Source organism: Odocoileus virginianus, chromosome 26, assembly GCF_023699985.2.
Source record: "Odocoileus virginianus isolate 20LAN1187 ecotype Illinois chromosome 26, Ovbor_1.2, whole genome shotgun sequence".
Taxonomy (NCBI): Eukaryota; Metazoa; Chordata; class Mammalia; order Artiodactyla; family Cervidae; genus Odocoileus; species Odocoileus virginianus.
This window is the reverse complement of record NC_069699.1, coordinates 243108-263417: the sequence shown is the minus strand read 5'-3', so window position 1 is coordinate 263417 and position 20310 is coordinate 243108. Positions and strand designations below refer to the sequence as shown.

The 20310-nt window shown below is 44.0% G+C and overlaps 1 protein-coding gene across 1 annotated transcript in view; it reads left to right on the top strand.

Annotated features, from left to right (window-relative positions):
* The first annotated feature begins 1799 nt into the window (after positions 1 to 1799).
* The window catches only part of NEK10 (NIMA related kinase 10), a 250358-nt gene continuing 231847 nt past the window's right edge, over positions 1800 to 20310 (top strand). The window contains exon 1 of the mRNA XM_070456150.1: positions 1800 to 2045. The gene's annotated coding sequence lies outside the window, so the exon portion shown is untranslated. The remainder of the gene's footprint in view (positions 2046 to 20310) is intronic.

Here is a 20310-nt window from a genome sequence, read left to right as displayed (position 1 = left end):
ATATATCACATATATATATATAGAGAGAGAGCTGTGCAAAATATCAAGAAAGGCTTTCCATGTTCCTAGGAAAGCTGTATTTGGAAATATATAAATTATGTTAACCATGTTACATAAGGAAGTCCAATAGGAAGAAACCTCCAAGTGATGTGTTTGTATTGAACAGTTTATTGTGTATGTGGAATACAGAAAAAAAGTAGTCATATATAAGTAATTGCCCAGTCTTTCAGAAATAAATACAACAGTAAATATCCTCACCAGTGTGAGTAAGGGGAAAGGTAGTGAGAACACTAACCCAACAACTGTAGCTGCCTCTCAATGTAAGGTGTGAAGAGGGGTGAGAGGTTAGGATCTTCTGGTGAACATTCCAGGAGGTCACAGGGACTTAAAGCCCTCCAGCTACTCATTCAGTACTCATACAAGGCTCCTCATACAATGCCCAGGCCAGCAGCAATAGAGGGTGCATTTTTTTCCAGGGGAATTTCCAACACCCATGTTTATTTGACCAAGTGACAGACTGGTGAATCAGACCTCATGTTCATGTTGATGTTCTGTAAATTTGTTGTCCTGCTTCTTCCTCAGCACAATGGACCACTTCTCAAATTTGGTTTAGGAAATCAGACCACCATTTTTTTTTTGCTTGTTTTTTTTTTTTGTTGTTGTTGTTCTCTTTTCCCCTGATTTTGCATCTTTATATAGTCTTAGAAAGACACCATTGGTAGTATACAAGAATAATTTTAATGTAAACCAAGATCTCTGAATCTCTCTCTGCATATATACGTCCTGCCTATAATACCACATTGTGTGGGACACCATACTCTTAAATGCCTTCTTTTACTGTGTCTACCTCAACACCGTTTTATGGGGATGTCTATTTCTCTTCTGTGTATCTTTCATTTGTTTTCTGAAGCTTGGTTCCACTAATAAAATTTTATTTACTGTTGTCTTTTTTTCTTTTGGTTTTTGTTCCTCTCAAAAGTGAATTCTAATGCATTTGCCTAATTTTCCAGACCCTTTTAATGGGCAAGTCCGTTCAAAGTTGTTTCTCTTTCTGAAATGGGGCTATATTCCACCCTGGTTTTAGTTCAGTAGTTTGAACACATCTCCTTCATTACTAGGTCTTCATTATTCATGTTCATTATCTATTTATGCATGGATATGCATCCTTAGGAAGGAATTTCAGTTCAGTTGCTCAGTCGTCCGACTCTTTACGACCCCATGGACTGCAGCACGCCAGGCTTCCCTGTCCATCACCAGCTCCCGGAGTTAACTCAAACTTATGTCCATAGAGTCCATGTGATGTTAAGAGGTTTTTGGTTTTTTGTTTTAAGTTGTCATAAACTGGAAACATTTTCAGTCAAAAGACTCAGGCTCTCACGAAAGATGAAGAGCTTTGCTCAGCCCCACAAAACGAGCTGGTGACAGGTGTCCACGCGGCTCACACCATGTCCCCATCTCCCGCTGCGGGCCGGAATCGTTCAAAGTGTCTCCACGTCACACGGACGGTCCTCAGCAGGTTGCACTGATCCTTTTCACAATAAATCTGCTTTTTTAGTCCATAGCAATTCTTGAAATTAAGCACCCCAAAGTGAAGCTACTCTTTCCCACCCATTTTATCTCAAATGCCGAAGGTTGGTCCCCGAGTCCATAGGCGCCCGGCGGGCAGTTAGAGGGGACGCCCCGCCCCTCAAGCCCCACCTCCCCGCCCGCGCGGCGCGGCGTGGCCCTGCGCGTTCCCCGTTGCTACGGCAACCTGAGGCCGGCGTCCCCGTCGCCACGGCAGCAGCACGGCCGCAAGTGACTGGCTGAGACGCCCGACGGACGGAACAAGACGCGTCGGCATTGGCTGAGGCCACGACGGTTGGTGGCCGGAAGGAGGATTTGACTGGCGCACCAACGGTGCTGCTGGCAGAGGTACCCCTGAGACTGAGGGGACAGGGCGCGAGGTGGGGGCGAGGAGGACAGGCCTCCGAGCCAGAGCAGCGTGACAGCAGCAGAAACGATGAGATGCGCATCGGCCTGAAGGAGGGGCCCTCCCTCGGGCGGTGAGTGAGTCGTACGACAAGCCTCCCTCCGCCGGCTGGCGGTTTGAGCAGGGTCTCCAGAGAGATGCCCGCGGGCGCTTGCGGAGCAGCCTGCGGCCTCGCAGTGAGCGCTCCTCTGAAGGAGGCAGGGCAGAGGGTGCGGGCTGTCAGGCTTGTGGGAGTCACTGTGAGCCTGTCTCTTAGCAGACGGGTGGTATTGGGCGGAAGGATGCTCGGAAAGTGTCATCGATGATGCGTGATGGTCCTTTCAGGTCCATAAAGTACTTAACTCTGGTTACGGGAAGCCTGCGTGTGTCTCTCCCGGTTTGCTCCTACACCTCTGGAGACTCCTTCATAAAACCCTTTATGGGCGTCGCTTCTCTGCCTTCCCCTTATATGGTGCTGTTCTGACTGTTCCTCTGCTTCTCTGCTCCACGTGGGTGAGCCTGTCCAGTTCCATGCCTCTAGGCGACACATGTCTGCTGATTCCTTGAAAACCTCCACCCTCAGCCTAGGCTGCTCCACTCGCGCCAGACCCCAAAACCCAACTGCGAGTTAGCTCCACACGTGTGCAGGCTTAAACACCATCTTCCCTGTTCCCACGGAGTGTCTCGCCCTTGGATTCCTTATCTTGGGCACCAAGACACCAAAACCACATCCGGACAATTGACATTTACTGCCTCTGCTTCATTTCCACCAGTTATCAAGGCGGTGCCTTCTTCATAGCTGTCAAATCAGTTCCCACCTCACTGTCTCCCTTCTTGCATTGTCATTTCCACCAGTAGTTTTGGTTAAATTCAACAAGGGTCCACCTTTCCCGACTGTCCCTATATCATCCATTTTTTCCATCTATTGTTAGACTGATGTTTCTTTAAAAACATACAAGCGCATTTCACTTCCTGCTGAGACTGGCTGTCATCCCATCCATGCTTCCTGGTTAGGCCTACCCTCAGCAGTTCTGCCTTTGTTCCTAGAACAGCCCCCTTCCTTCCGGTGTGTGCTGATTCACCTGCTGCTCACACTGCCTGCAATGGACTCCACTTCTGTACCTTCCCCAACCCTGCCCTCACTCCCCAGTCATTCTCTGTGTGTTACGTGATTACTTTTCTGCTTCCTCCTCGAGACACACACTCCGAGGACAGAGGCAAGGTCTGTCTTCCTCACCATTTGTCATATCTGTCAGAGTACCCTGTGTGTAGCAGGGGCTCAATAAATACTGGTTAAATGAATGGTTCTCTAAAATGAGAAGTTACTGTTTTTCATGGCATCCAGTAAAGCTTTTACCTATGAAAGATGAATGCTGAATTTACAGGTTTTACTTTGATTTCAGGATCCTTGGTATTGAAAACTACTTCCATTTTCAATCCATATTTCATACTATAGTGATATTAATGGTATTTGTTGTTATATGGCATAAGTTTAACATGGAAAACAGAGAGAGTACAGCATACATCGCAAGAGATGGGCTTTAAATCAGATATATTCAAACCCATGTTTATGGCTTTGAATCCTGGCTCCAACCGTTTGGCTTTGTGGCCCCTCATCTGTGGCTTCTTTATCTGCTACAATGGGATAATAATAACACCGCATAGGATTCTTTTAAAGACTAAATGACTTGATATAACCTATATCAAGTGCATAGTGCCTTATCTTAATAATTTTTCCCTTGGGTAAAAAATAGAAGCACTCACTGCTATATAACAGACGGAGCTCAACCTGCTCCTCTGTGACAACCTAGAGGGGCGGGATGGGGTAGGGAGTGGGAGTGAGGGAGATTCAAGAAGGAAGGGACACATGTATACTTAACGGCTGATTCAGGTTGTTGTGTGGCAGAAATCAACACAATTGTAAAGCAATTTTCCTCCAATTAAAATTTTTTAAAAATTAGAAACATTCACAGGGATGTTTGTAGCTGCTTTAGTCACAGTTACCAAATATCTGCAAACAACCAAGATGTCCTTCAGAGTGGGAATGGATAAATTTACTGTGGTGCATCCAAACGATGGAATACTATTCATAGCTAAAATGAAATTCAGCAACTTCCATGGTCTGGTGGTTAAGAGTGTGCTTGCCAATGGAGAGGACATGGGTTCAATCCTTGGTGGGAGACGATCCCACATGCCTCGGAGCAGCTAAGCCATAACTGCTGAAGCCTGGGAGCCTAGAGCCCATGCTCAGGAACAAGAGAAGTTACCGGAACTGGAAGCCTGCACACCACAGCCAGAGAGGAGCCCCCACTCGCCACAACTAGAGAAAGCTCTCGCATAGCAACAAAGACCCAGTACAGGCAGAGATAAAGGTAAATAAAATTAAAAAGAAATAACTATTAAGCCATGAAAAGACATGGAGGAACCTTAAATGCATATTACTAAGAAGAGTAAGTAGCCAATCTGAAAAGGCTATGTACTGTATGATTCCAACTCTGTAACATTCTGGAAAAGGCAAAACTATGGGGACAGTAAAAAAAAATCACTGGTTATCAGAGGTTAGCAGGGGGTGGAGGAGGAATAAACGGGTAAGGCACAGAAGATTTTTAGCGTAGTTTACATACTCTGTATGACATCATAATGGTGGATACATGCATTATCAGTCAGGTCAGTTCAGTTCAGTCCCTCAGTCGTGTCCGACTCTCTGCGACCCTATGAATCGCAGCACGCCAGGCCTCCCTGTCCATCACCAACTCCCGGAGTTTATTCAAACTCATGCCCATTGAGTCAGTGATGCCATCCAGCCATCTCATCCTCTGTCGTCCCCTTCTCCTCCTGCCCCAAATCCCTCCCAGCATCAGGGTCTTTTCCAATTAGTCAACTCTTCGCATCAGGTGGCCAAAGTATTGGAGTTTCAGCTTCAGCATCAGTCCTTCCAATGAACACCCAGGACTGATCTCCTTCAGGATGGACTGGTTGGATCTCCTTGCAGTTCATGCGTTATACGTGTGTCCAAACACATAGAAAGTACAACACCGAGAGTGAACTCTGAAGTAACCTATGGACTCTGGATGATAATGATGTGTTAATGTAGGTTCATCCTTGGCAATAAGGTACCATCTGCTCAGTAGTATTGATTGTGAGGGAGCTACGCTAGTGTGTAGGGGGGTAGTGGGAAATCTCTATACCTCCCTCTCAAATTTGTGGTAAACCTAAAACTGCCCTAAAGAATAAAGTCTTTTAAAAGTAGACCAAGAAACACTGAAGTTTGTAATTGTGAAATTCCCATGGTAAACATCAGTTGGTTCAGTCAGTTTCTAGGACATCATCCTATGACCCAGTCACACTATGCTGCTCGGATGTGTGCATGCGTGCTAAGTCATTTCAGTCGTGTCTGACTCTTTGCTACCACATGACCTGCCAGGCTCCTCCATCCATGGGATTCTCCAAGCAAGTATAGTGGAGTGGGTAGCCATGCCCTCCCCCCGGGGGTCTTCCTGACCCAGGGATCAAATGTACATCTCTCATGCCTTCTGCATTGGCAGACGGATTCTTTCCCACTGTGCCACCTGGGAAGCCCACACACTGCACTGTACTACTTGATCACAAACTTCTGTGTACAAAAACAGCTCTGATACAGGTAAGGGACTCGAGAGCTTTGTGTGCATTTGATGAATCTAGGGTGCTCTGCCAGATAAGGATGGGGCAAAAGAAAGTGTAACCAGCTAAGTCTCAAGTAGGTGAAAGAAGGGCCTGGAATGTCACCCTGCCTCAAAGTCTGAGCCAAACAGACTTTGAGGACACTCAGAGTAGACTGCATGGAGCCCTTGAAGATGTGGAGAGGAGGTAAAAGTTTTCTGGGTGACCAGCAGGGAGCGAAACCAAGACCCTGTGCTCTTAGAGCCCAGTTTCCCCAGGGTGGTAGCCCAGAATCCATAGAACTCAGAGTCTCACACCAGATGCCTGGGTTCAAATCCCGGCTCCGCCACTGCCGTACACAGGGGATCTGCTGCGTTGCTTAATCTTGGCCCCTCAGTGTCCTTGCATGTAGAATGGAGTTGTTGTGAGCCTTACACGAATCAGTAGAGATAAATCTTAGAACTATGGTGGGTATGTAGGAAGTTCCGTGTACATGTTGGCTCAGCAGTCCCCAACCTTTTTGGCACCAGGGACTAGTTTCATGAAAGACAGTCTTTCCACAGACTGGGCAGCAATGGGGGAGGAGCGGGAGATGGTTTCAGGATGATTCAAATGCATTACATTTATGACGTCACCGCTGATCTGAGCGGAGGCAGAGCTCAGACAGTAATGGGAGTGGTGTGCAGTGGCAGTAATACAGGTAACGCTTGGCCAGCTCTCCTGTTGCTCACCTCCTGCTGTGAAGCTTGGTTCCTAAGAGGCACCAACAGGTACTAGTCCATGGCCTGGGGGTTGGGGGCCATGTGTTAGCTGTTTCTATTATGCTTTACTTGGGAGAGAGAAATAAGAGATGAAAATAAAGCAGGATGTGGGGGATAGAAAGTGTCACCATGGGAACAGGTTATATGGCTTGGATTTGGAAATGATTCTTACGTTTTTGAGACCTGGTCTTCCACAGAAAAGTGAACTCTACATATACTCATATATCCGCCTGACGTGTGTGGTTTTTAAAAAAAAAAAAATCATGAAAATGAGCACTGAATAAAATAGATGATTTCTCATTTGGTAAAATGATGCTCATCCATATCTAGAGGTCAGAGTTCCCTTCATCTCAGCTGAAATCTGTGACAGTCATCATAAAGGTCATGCTCTCACATCCATGAGGTCAGCTCAATTCAGAGCTTATTCAGTCTTGTATTAAGAGTAGTTATAGTTGACAAGAAATCTAGCTTCATAACCCTCGAGAGAGTCAAAACAACAAAATGATGGTCAAAGGGCACATATCTAGAAGAGAGACTAAAAAACCCTCCTACAAAAGTTGAAATAAAAACAAGAGGCAGATTGGATAACGCATAGCAGCCTTGACATTGATCCTGGGCCATCAGCGAAAAGTCACACAATATTTAGTGTATTTTGCATAAATGACAGGGAATTGTTAATTGATTTGAGAAAAGTGTGTCTGAAGTAATATTTTATCATTAAGGTGATAAACGTTCACCTAGAAAATTCACTTAGGCGAATAGCAGGATAAAGGCGACCAAAAGGAAGAGTTAGTATAGCATTCAGTTAACAAGGAGGGCCCTACCTGGCCTTAAATTCCTGCTCGTCCACCAGGGACTTACAGCTCTGTGAATCCAAGAAATTACTTTACCTCCATGGGCCTCAGTTCTGTCATCTGTGAAATGGTGACTGTACAGGTAGATGCCTTATAGCTTTGTCAGAATTATATTAATATTGGTTAATGTATGGCAGCAGAATGGTCGTGGCACAGGGCAAGCCCCCATAAACATTTGCTTTTATTGTTGTTACTGTTACCAGATATGAGATCTTGGCCAAGTTACTGAAACTCAGTCAGTTCCATCATCTGTGAGCTGGAGATACACCACAGCCTCATCCCAGGGTTGTGTAAGTTGGTGTAAGAATACAGCAAAGTGCCTGTAATAGTAAATCCAAACTAACATCAGAGGTAACAACTTAAAATAAAGACTATTTGTGGCATTAAAAACAGTGGGTTTTTTTTTTTCATTTTATGTCAGTGTTTGTCATTTGTGAACCAAAGTCAGTGAATACAGGTAAATGACTTCAAATAAGCATGACGCTCTTCAAGCTGATGTAGTAGTAATGTTACCAATAACAGTATTTAGAAAAACTGTCATAATAACAACTGAGCTAGCTACCGACAGTTGTTTTGTTTTGTTTGGGGCCCTACGATGCAGCACTCGGGAATCTCAGTTCCCAAACCAGATATCGAACTTGGACCAACAGCGGTGCAGGTGCAGAGGCCTAATCTCTGGACCACCAGGGGAGTCCCCTGGACAATTGTAAAAGAGTTTGTTTTTATTTAATCCTGACTACCGTCTTATAACGGGGATATTATTGTTTCTATTTTCTTGTAAATGAGGAGACTCATCATCAGAGAGGCCCAGGGACTTTCTGAGATCACTCAGCAGGCAAGTAGACACCAGGCCTCCTGCACCACCGCTGCATCCCAGTCATGCATGTAACAGGAAGACCTCACCTCCCCAAGCCTGTTAGCACTCTCCAGTGGAGACCACGGCATCCACACGACGTGTGTGTGCGTGTGCATGGGCTACACTTGACATCAGCGTGAATACTCATGTTTCCTGTAGGAAGTGTTATCCTCCCGTTCATGTGTATTTGAGGTAGCCCCTATTTAACACGGATATCTTACTTATTTTGTGGCTTCCATGCGTTTTTAAAGAGACTTTGGTCAAACCAACATTCTATAACTAGATACAGTCATCTGGGGCAGATGTATCCTTTGCTGAGAGTTTTTTCATGATCTTTATTCTCCATCTATAAATAGTGATCCTCCATACCTGGAGCTTCCCAGTCACTTTCACTTGGGATTTGTTTATGCATTCATTCATTCAGCAATCGTTTATTGAGCACTTGCATTGTTACAAACCAGCAGTGCTGTGCTGGATGCTGCAGATGAGCAAACTGTCATTCGCATCTCTGACTAGTGTATAGTAAACTAAAGGAGCCAGATATGCATCTTTATTGAATTATTGCTGGAATCTGCCCCTTTATTAAGAGCTTCAAGGCATGGACATCAGAGAAAATTCCCTAGAGATGGATGAGCCTTCCGGGCCTTTCAGCACTAATCTGGTTCAGGAAAAAACGGGTCTGGGCCCAGGTCTGAGTGGAGCTGTTGGGGGCTGAGGCTTCATCTCACAGGACACCCATGGGCTTCCCTATGTTTTGTTTTTATGCTGAGAGAAATGGGAAGCCCATGAAGGCTCAATTGGTCAGTTTTGTACCCCCCCCCACCAAAAAAAGTGCTGCTATGCAGAGAACAGTCTTGTTGTTGGGAAGAGAGAGAAACTGGAGGTTGGGAGCCCATTTCGGAAGTGGTTCCTGCAGTTCAGGATCCAGGGGGTGGTGATGCGGATGAGGGTGTAAGTGTGAGGATACAGAGACGCAGGCAGACAGGGACCATACTGAGTAGAAAGATAGAAATCTAATGAGTGAGGGCCTGAGGGAGAAGAAGTGTCATTTTCCCAAGGCTCATGCCCAAGGGCTGCTCTTGATTTGAGACTATTTGAGCCTCTTCTGTTTCAAGTGTTGGCTACAGCCCAGGAGGTCAGCGTCAGCTCTCCAGCCCAGCTCATCTGCTCCCTGTTTCCCCCAGCCCCACCCCACCTGCCACCCCATGCTCCTGGACCTGCTTTCCAGAGCTCTTTCATCAGCCCCCACTGGCCTTTCTTTCCCTTAAACTCATTCAATTTATAACTTTTGAGAAACTAATTTTCTCTGCTTTTTGACATTTCTAGTGTTCCTATTTAATTCCATGCATTAGGCTGAACTATAACAAATTGTTTTTTTTAAGGCCCAAATATCAGCAGTTTCATGTTTAACCTCCATATTTCTGATTGCCTGCACATGCTGAGTTATGGACAGATGCTTTCGAAGTCTCCAGTAGTGTCTTGTGCACAGAGCACAATAAATTAAATATGCACTTAATCAAGAAATATTATTAGATGAAGCAATTTTATTTTGTGGCTCAGGAAGTAATTCAGTGCTGCCATTTTTTATGAACAGCAATGTGTTCATTTCTTTATTCTTTGAGGGTCTGGTTGGTTGGCCTGAATCCCTACTCACTTATTCTCATACCATGTCTTATTCAGTACAGTAGCCTCAGTGTCTGCCATATAAGAAGAGATTAAAAATTGTTTTCTGAAGGAATGAATGAATATCATTGTCACCTTTCTCTGTCACACAGTATCAGAGAATTGAATGTAATCTTACTATGTTTGGAGTTCAGTGAATAAAGAGAAATTTGACGTGCTACTTTAGTTGTTTTTATCAACTGGTTAATATAAATTCTTTCTTCAAACCATCTGGACCTTTTTCCCGTTATAGTATCACTACTTAGTACATGGGTCTCGGGTTCATTTTCTTAACAGAGGCATCTTCTGCACTGTGTCACAGGTAGACTTGTGTGAGCAGCCACATAGGCCTGAGCACAGTCACAAACCCCAGGCGGGAGCAGTTGAGGGGACCCACAGGAGCTCTATCCTATCTGGGGGCATTGTCCTTTGTCACAAAAGGCTTACTAATAAAATGGGAATAAAGCTTGAAAATAGGAAAGTGATACTGATGTCTGTTGTCATATATTCCTGTTAACTTTTTTTCCACTGGGATATAATTGCTTTACAATGTTGTGTTAGTTACTACTGTACCATAAAGTGAATCAGCTGTGTGTATATATATATGCCCTCCCTCCTGGACCTCCCATCCCCCCATCCCATCCCCTAGGTCATCAGAGAGCAGCGAGCCGAGCTCCCTGCGAGGCACAGCAGCTTCCCTCTAGCCAGCTAATTTACTCCTGGTAGTGTAGATGTGAAACAGCAGTCTCAGTCCACCCTGGGTTAGATCCACCAGAAGATGAAAGCAGACACTTTACAGGTGTGTCTAACCTATGATGTTGTTTGGTCACTCGGTCGTGTCCAATTCTTTTGCGACCCCGTGGACTGTAGCCTGCCAGGCTCCTCTGTCCACGGGATTCTCCAGGCAAGAACACTGGAGTGGGTTGCCATGCCCTCCTCCAGGGGATCTTCCTGATGCAGGGATCGAACCCATGTCTCTTGAACTGGCAGACTCTACTGCTGAGCTGTCTAACCTCTAGCAGGTGCTCAGTAAACATTCGGAGGAATGAGCAGGAGGCAGTCAGGATGCTCTTCTTATTTTTGGTTCTTTTATCCCCCAGGTGCTTGTTTAAACAGAAAGCAGAAGGTTGTTTAAAGAACAAACTGTGCTAGGGAAGGTGTCAAGTCCGCTGACCCGGGAGCAAGGCTCTGATGATACTTGCCCTTCACTGACACCACTTCTGCCAATGGCAGTGCTGTTACAACTGCACCTTTGGCACCGTGTGATGGTTAAAACTCACCACCTACCTAGTTCTCATGAGTGAACCTGGATGAATGGGTGTGTATTTGTAAGCACACCAAAGTCCAGGAGGTGAAGTTATGCAAGCATCCCTTGTTATATGTCAACCTTTGCTCTCATCTAAGGGCCAATATCAACAAATTCTCCTTCCCCGTCCCCCTCTGAGTTGCTTTTAATATTTAGACCCTGAAGGTGAGCTGGACTCTGTTCTGCTTCTCTTCCTAAAAGTGCCTTATGACCTCAGACACATTTTCCCTCTCTGAGCCTCTGTTTCTTCCCGTGTTCAATGAAAGGCACTGAATCCTGGTCAGCACCAGGGGACCTATAGGTCTGTTTTGTTTGTCCTATACCGGTGTCTTGTTTTGCTTCATTTAAGCAGTATATTTATTTTATTTACTTGGCTGCTCTGGGTCTTAGTTGCAGCATGCGAATCCTTAGTTACAGTGTGTGGAATCTAGTCCCCTGACTGGGGATCGTTGGAAACAGGGGAGTCTTAGCCGCTGGACAAGCCCCTGTTCCGCTTCATTTTTAATGTGCTTTTGAAACCCTTTAAGGAGGATGTACCTTCTCAGGGTCTTACCGAAGCTCTGCTGCTTGGTCATCTACTCTGCGGGTATCATTCATTTAAAGGTGTTCCTGAATCCATGGCTAATTCATATCAATGTATAACAAAAACTACTGTAATGATGTAAAGTAATTAGCCTCCAACTAATAAAAATTAAAAAAAAAAAAAAAGGTGTTCCTGAGCCTGGAAGGTGACAGACCCCTGATACTAGATGTTCCAGGGGGGTCTTTCTTGTGATAACTGTCTGTTCTGCTAACTCCACCCATATTTCCCACTGAGGAACCATAACAATATGATACAAGAATCAAGCCCACAGTTTAGAGACTCCCTGGAGGAGGAAACGGCAGCCCACTCCAGTACTCTTGCCTGGAAAATCCCGTGGATGGAGAAGCCTGGTAGGCTACAGTCGGACACGACTGAGCGACTCCACTTTCTACTTTGTGAGCTACAGTAGGTGTGAACAAGTCCTGTTTCTTACAGTCCTTTAGCTCCTTGATCACTATTAAAATCTCTGTGTGTGCTTTATTTTCCAGTGGTTTGTCCAACATAACCTGATGCTTTCTGTGCAGGATTTATAATTTTCTAAAGACCAAGCTCCTATATCTGTGAGGTTACGTATAATTATTCTGTGTAAAAAGAAATGCTTTGTCTATTCTCAGAGCACTTTACTAAAATAAACTGCTCAAGTGGCCAATACACTGGTTTTTTTGACTGTGCCATGTGGCTTGTGGTCGGAATCTTAGTTCCCGACCAGCGACACAGTGGAAGCATGGAGTACTAACCACTGGACCACCAGGGAAGTCTCCCAATGCACTTTTAATGCTTATTTTGAAATAACTTGAGAGTTGCATAAAAGCTGCAAAAATCATACAGTGAGTTCCCATGTACCCTCCACTCAACTTCCACTAACGTTAGCAGCCTGTGGCATCATGATACAGTTGTCAAGATTGAGAAAATGGCATTTAACCAGTACATTTGAACACATTTTCCTTATTTCTGGTTGGTCTATGTGAATTATATATATTTTTGAATCCTATCTTATTTTATGGAGAAGGGAATGGTAACCCACTCCAGTATTCCTGCCTAGAGAATCCCACAGACAGAGGAGCCTGGTGGGCTACAGTGCATGGACTCGCAGAGAGTTGGACACGAGTGAGCAACTAACACACATACACATCTTAATCACTTTTTTCCTGAAAATTTTAAAGGGACTTTAAGAAAATATGTGAATAAGTAAAGGAACTGGAGCTATGATTTTTCACTTTGCATTTCCAGCTGTTTGTGGGACTGAAAGTTCTCTATTTTTATTACCTCCCTGAGCACAGACAGACTGCATCTTGACATCTAACATGGAGGTTAGCCATCATTCAGTAAAGGAAAGAAAGAAAGACTTCCCGTTGTTGGCACAAGTAGTTCTAACTTCCTTTTGTTATAGGGGCTCACTATACTTCTCAAAAATAATAAACTCTTAGTTTATTATTAGTTATGCCAAACTCTTACTGCTGTTATGTTCTAAGTACTGTGTTTTTTTTTTTTTTAACTCTTTCCTGATAGCTCAGTTGATAAAGAATCTGCTTCCAATGCAGGAGACCCTGGTTCTATTCCTGGGTTGGGGAGATCTGCTGGAAAAGGGAGAGACTACCCACTCAGTATTCTGGCCTAGAGAATTCCATGGACTGTATAGTCCGTGGGGTTGCAAAGAGTCAGATACGACTGAACGACTTTCACTTTCTTTCAAAAGGCAGTAAGGGCTTCCTGGGTAGCTCAGCTGGTAAGGAAGCTGACTACAATGCAGGAGATCCTGGTTCAGTTCTTGGGTTGGGAAGTTCCACTGGAGAAGGGATAGGCTATCCACTCTGGTATTCTTGGGTTTCCCTGGTGGCTCAAATGGTAAAGAATCTGCCTACAAACGGGAGACCTGGGTTTGATCCCTGGGTTGGGAGGATCCCCTGAAAGAGGACATAGCAATCCACTCCAGTATTCTTGCCTGGAGAATCCCAGGAACAGAGGAGCCTGGCGGGCTATACAGTACATGGGGTCACAGAAGAGGCGGACATGACCGAGTGACTAAACACAAGCATAAAAGGCAATAAGTAAAAAGGAAGAGTTTAAAAGATGCAACCTACGTGATTAGAAGGAAAAACTTCTATTTGTGGGATTTGAAGATATTTCCCAAAATGAATTTAATGAGGCCATATAAGATCTCTCGAGCAGTTAAAGCAACTAGGGAATAACAATTTCTGGGCAGAGATCCTGAAAATCATGTCACAGATACTCACCATGTTGTTCAATTAGTGGGCTTATATTTGCACAATTTACATTAATTACAATCAATTTTGCAGTGGTGTGGGTATCTCTCTGTCATATGTGTTTGCCCTGCAATTACTAAGTGAGGTGTGTGTGTCTGACGTCTTTCTTTTAGTATTAACCCAAATTTTGGATGATAATAGGAAATAGGAATTACTTTTGAGAGTTTCTTTTTAAAAATGGGTTTAAAATTAAAAAATGAGTCAGAACTATGATTATGCCCATAATTGACTAGGGCTGAAAACCCCAGACCATTTGACTGTCCTATATAGTATGGAATGCTTTGTCTCTCTGATCTAATATTTGGGTTCCATGACTGATAGGTACAGAGGAAAGATATGAATGTTTCTGTTCTTAAAGTAATATGTACTTGTTCTAAGTCGCTCGGTCATGTCCGACTCTTTGCAACCCAATGGACTGTAGCCCGTCAGGCTCCTCTCTGTCCATGGGATTCTTCGGGCAAGAATACTGGAGTGGGTTGCCATTTCCTATTCCAGGGAATCTTGCTGACCCTGGAAAAGAACCCACATCTCTTATGTCTCCTGCATTGGCAGGTGGGTTCTTTACCACAAGTGCCACCTGGGAAGCCCAATACGCCTTTGTATTTTATATGTAATCTTTCACTTCTGTAACCCATTCCCCCTTTTAAGAAAACAATACTAAATTTCATCTTTTCCATTTAGAATCAAAGGAAAGTCCCCATGTGAATACATGTATTTGTGTAGCAAGTATTATAATCTCTGGCCTCATGTATAAAATAAATGTCAGAAAATATTTTTATTTTTATTTTTAGCACAGGAAACTAAAAAAAATGAAACTGTAGAGAGAACCCCAGAGAAATAGGACTTTGGGGTCTCAGTAGAGAGCCTGCACCCAGCCACTCTCACCCTCCCCTGGTTGTCCTGGAACTGACGACTGAGTTAGTCCTTTCAGGTACCACACGGAGGGCAGTGGTTTTCAGAAGGTCACCTAGCATCGCTGTGAAGACAATATTGTTATTTGAAAGGAGAGACCTCAGTTACCTAAAACGGGCCATTCAGGTAGCCTTCCAGACTAGTATGTCCACGAGAGAGAAGTGCGAATTTGAGAGCAAGCATTGAGGAATATTTATGGCAATTTGACATTGCCATGCTGTCCAAGCACATGGTCAGTGATGGACTTATTTAGCTGAATAAGATACATCACTCAGTCAGAAGTGTTGGTCCATAATAGATTGGAAATTTAAAAAAAAACTTTATAGATAATTTGAGAAACCTGTTCATTAATATTATCTTATTTTGTTGTTGTTGTTCAGTCCCTAAGTCGTTTCCAACTCTTTGCAACCCCATGGACTGCAGCACGCCAGGCTTCCTTGTCTTTCACTACTTCCTGGAGTTTGCTCAAACTCATGTCCACTGAGTCGGTGATGCTATCTAACCATCTCATCATCTGCGGCCCTCTTCTCCTCCCGCCCTCAATCTTTCCCAGCATCAGGGTCTTTTCCAATGAGTCAGTTCTTGCATCAGGTGGCCAAGGTATTGGAGCTTCAGTTTCAACATCAGTTCTTCCAGTGAATATTCAGGGTTGATTTCCTTTGGGATTGACTGGGTTGATCTCCTTGGTGTCCCAGGGACTCTCAAGAGTCTTCTCCAGCACCACAGTTTGAGGCCTCTAATTTTCTTCCTAAAGACTGAATAAGTTAGATCGGGGGTACCAGTCCATGGCCTGTTAGGAACTGGGCTGCACAGCAGGAGGTGAGCTGCGGACAAGCGGGTGGAGGCTTCGTCTGTGCTCACAGCCCCTCCCCATGGCTCACAGTGCTGGGCTCTGTCTCCTGTCAGATCAGCAGCTGCATTAGGTTCTCATGGGAGCTTGAATCCTGCTGTGAACCGTGCATGTGAGGGATCTGGGTTGTGTGCTCCTTATGAGAATCTAATGCCAGATAATCTGATTCTGTATTATATTAACTTGTATAATTATTTCATTATATATCACAATCTAATAATAATGGAAATAAAGTTCATAATAAATGTAATATGCTTGAAGCATCCTGAAACCATCCCCCCACCCCAGTCCATGGCAAAGTTGTCTTCCACAAAATTGGTCCCTGGTGCCAAAAATGTTGGGGACTACTGACTTAGGGCATTCCTGAGTATGTCCAGTATTATCATAACATTACAAATACTTATCAATCCATTTGGTTTAAAAGGAAGTTTTATGAAAGAGTTTTGAACTAAAGGGATAATTAAAGGGTTTTTTAAAAAAATAATTCTTTTATTTATTCATCCATTCATTAATTTTTTTGTTTAATAAATATTTACTGTTTGCCCACCATGTGTCTGGTGAACACAGGAGGCCCAATACTGCGTCATGGAGTTGTCAGGCAGTCATCATGCTTTTTGCATAGGTTTGTAATGTGGGGAGTATTTGCACTGGGCTCTGAGGAGGAGCACCAGACTTGAGGCTTGGGAGTCACGGGGGCTTCTAGTTCTAAAATTAATAATTGTTAAAAAGCAAATGCTTCCCAGGTGGCGTGGTGGTAAAGAACCCGCCTGCAATGCAGGAGATTCGGGTTCAGTCCCTGGGTTGGGAAGATCCCCTGGAGGAGGAAATGGCAACCCACTCCAGTATTCTTGTCTGGAAAACCCCATGGACAGAAGAGCCTGGCAGGTTACAGTCCATGGGGTTGCAAAGAGTCGGACATGACTGAGCAAATGAGCATACAGTGCACAAAAAGCAAATAATTCATGAACTTTGGTAAAAATGCCTGAACCACTTGTTACAGATTGTGGCACAAATACTTTTTGATTTCGCACACTGTGCTTACTTTGTGCCATTTGTCTGGTGTGTGGGGATAAAGCAGACATGGTCCCTGCCCACATGGGGCTTATGATCTACTGCACAGAAACCAGTGACTGGCTAGGAGTTCTGATGTTGATGAGCCCCACGAGGGGCTGAAACAGGGTGGAGTGGTGAGAGTGTGGGGCCCATGGGTTGCTGGGGAGTCCTCAGCAAGGAGGGGACATATGAGTTGAGGCCGAATGACCCAAAGAAGCCTGTGGGCGGAGGAGAAGGGAGACCTGGAAGGACTCAGAGAAGTCAGTGTGAGCAGGAGAGAGGTTAGCTTGGCAGTTGGCAGCCACTGCCCCTGCCTCTGCTCCATGTGCGCCTGCAGCCTGGCCCTTGACTCCCCATCAACCACGCTTATCCGTGGGGGCCGTGGACATCCACAGAGCCGCCATCTCCAAGGATGGTTTGTGCCCAGGTATTGGCTTCAGAGTTTTGCTTCTAGCAGCCAGCTTTGGGTCTCTTTTTGGGAGAATTCTGTTTAAGCTACTGGAGTCTCTTTGCCCCAGTCAGCAGTGCCTGTGTTACAGAACCAGACTCAGGTCCACCAGCCCACGCACAGTGAAGCCAGTCTACTGACACCTAGCTGCAGTGAGTGAAAAAATTGGCTTAAAACTCAGCATTCAAAAAACTAAGATCATGGCATCCTGTCCCATCACTTTATGGAAAATAGTTGAGGAAACAATGAAAACAGTGACAGACTTTATTTTCTTGGGCTCCAAAATCACCATAGATGATGACTTCAGCCATGAAATTAAAAAATGCTTACTCCTTGAAAGAAAAGCTATGACAAACCTAGATAGTGTATTAGAAAGCAGAGACATCAGTTTGATGACAAATGTCCATGTAGTCAAAGCTATGGTTTTTCCAGTAGTCATTTATGAATGTGAGAAGCAGATCATAAAGAAGGCTGAGCACTGAAGAATTGATGCTTTCAAACTGTGGTGTTCAAGAAGTTCTCGAGAGTCCCTTGGACAGTAAGGAGATCAAGCCAGTCAGTCCTTAAGGAAATCAATCCTGAATACTCATTGGAAGGACTGATGCTGAAGCTCCAATACTTTGGTCACCTGATGTGAAATGCCCACTCATTGAAAGAGACTCTGATGCTGGGAAAAACTGAAGGCCAGAGGAGAAGAGGACGACAGAGGGTGAGATAGTTGGATGACATCACTGACTCAATGGACCTGAGTTTGAGCAAACTCCGAGAGACAGTGAAGCCTGGCATGCTGCAATCTCTGGGGTCGCAAAGAGTCGGACACGACTGAGCAACTAAACAACAACAAGCCGTGGTGAAGGACAGTGCTGCCTTTACTGCAGGGCCCAGCAAGTAGTCCAGGCAGTTAATGCTCAAAACACCTGACCTTCCTGATGCCTTTTAGCAAAGCATTTTTATTTCATTTATTTATTTTTAAACTTTTTGTTTTTTTATCAGGATATATCCAGTTAACAAACAATATTGTGGTAGTTTCAGGTGAACAGCAAAGGACTCCGTTATACATATACATGGATCCATTCTCCTCCAAATTCCCCTCCCATCCAGGCTGCCACGTAAACACCCCGAAGAGTTCCATGTGCTATACAGTAGGTCCCTGCTGGTTATCCATTTTAAATACAGCAGTGTGTAGAAAGACCAGGGTGGGGAGTCGGTGGGTCTCTGGGGTGTGAGATCAGCTCCTGCACAGTGGTTGGTTGATGGTGAGGTTCGAGGGCGTTAACATCATAAATCTTCAGGTGCCAGTAGGTGCTTATCATCCGCTAGTTAATTTCTTCTTTATAATGTGGTTTTAGTATCTGTAAAACAAGTCAGGGAATGTGCAGCAAATGCTGTTATCTAGATACTTTCAGAGAGGAGGACAGTAGGGGGTCTGTGGGGAGGGGTCTGTCCCAGGAATGCCCCCTAGGGCCCTGCTGCCTTACCCTGAAGGCTAGGCTCTCCCTCGGGACCAACCACTCCTTCCCTCAGGTTTAGATGCTGGCCCGGAGGCAAACTCTGCAGGACTCTTGCCCTCACCTGATCTCTGAGAAACACTTGCTCAGAAAGGTGTTTGCTTCTTGAAAATGACTGAAGATGTGAACCGTCCTTTTCCCACCCATCAGTTTTGAATTATAGCCCTCTTGTTGTTTAGTCACCAAGTTCTGTCCAACTTTATGCGACCGGTGGACTGTACCACCCCAGGCTGCCCTGTTCCTCACTGTCTCCCACAGTTTGCTCAAGTCCACGTCCACCGAGTCTGTGATGCTATCTAAATAGCGTTTGGTATGGTGTAATAATTTTTGTTAATTAAATATGCGGTTACATTAAATATTTTATAGTATTTCCAACTTCTTGAAGTTTTTTTTTTTTTTTTATCAGAATAGTTTCCATTTTAACGGCCACCAGGTGGAAAGGATTTTCTTTTTTGTCCTAAAGGCAATTGCCTGTTTCTTCTGATTCTGGTGAATTTGTTTACTGTTTAATTAAGAGAAGCATTTCTAGAGAGTTATCTATTTTCACTCTTCCAGTTCACAGAGTAGAAGCTAATCTTAAACTGATAAAACTATTAGAGGATTATTTCCAGTTCACCCACCAGGTCAATAAAATCACAGAGATTAAACCACGGAATAAGACAAGGCATTTAGCAGTAAGATTGTGGCAGATATGGTCCTCTACCTTCAGAAGCCCATGAGCTTTTCCACACATTTTCACATGCTAATCATTGTGACTTTTATATCCTGTTTCTAAAACAGGCTAGAGCTACGGTTTGAGCAGAATTTGAAGCCAACAGGACAGTATATCTGTATGGAACTTTCCCTCTGTTCTTGAGGGAAAGGTGAAGTTAGATTATATTTATTTTGACTGGATTTCCATTTATTTTAGAACTTTTGGGGCATTTTAATATTTATATATGAAAAGCACTTGGATCTTTTGCTGTTGAAAAATTATGTACAGGTCATTCGTTCTTCTTCTTTCCCTCCCTACCCTGCTCCTGCCCTTTGTTACTCCCTTTCTTCTTTCTTTCTTTTAAACAGATGCTAAACCAAATCTATATCTGAATATCTCACAAAACATAGTTTAAAGTTCCTAAGTGGGTTTTTCTTTGTTTGTAGTAGAAGCCTATATTTGAGATAGCCTCTTTTATCTTTAGTAGTTTTCAATCTGAGATTGAACATAGTACACATTCAATAAATATTTGTTGAAAGAATAAATCCATGGTGTTAGGTCCTGGGCACAATCCTAAAATACTGTTATTGTACTTTGCATGATGTGCATCTGTGATGAGAACCTTGGTCTTCAGCTCAATTCCAGCTGAACTATATGTCACAAATGTGCAACTATATTGGGAAAATAATTTTAAATCTTTAGATATACTGTCTTTGTTCATTTTATAAAATTAAATTTTGCTCAATTCTGTTGCAGTAAAACACCCATTGGTACATTCCTTTTGCCTCTTAAGTACTTCTGAAACACTTGGATTTTGGCCATCAATTCTATAACACATTGGGGCATGCAATTATAAGACAGCAATGCATACTTTTTCATGCCTGAAAAACACTCTGAAGTCAAGCACTAGTATTGAAGTACAACTGGAAAATTTTACATTCAATCAAGAACTAAACCAATAGTGTTTTA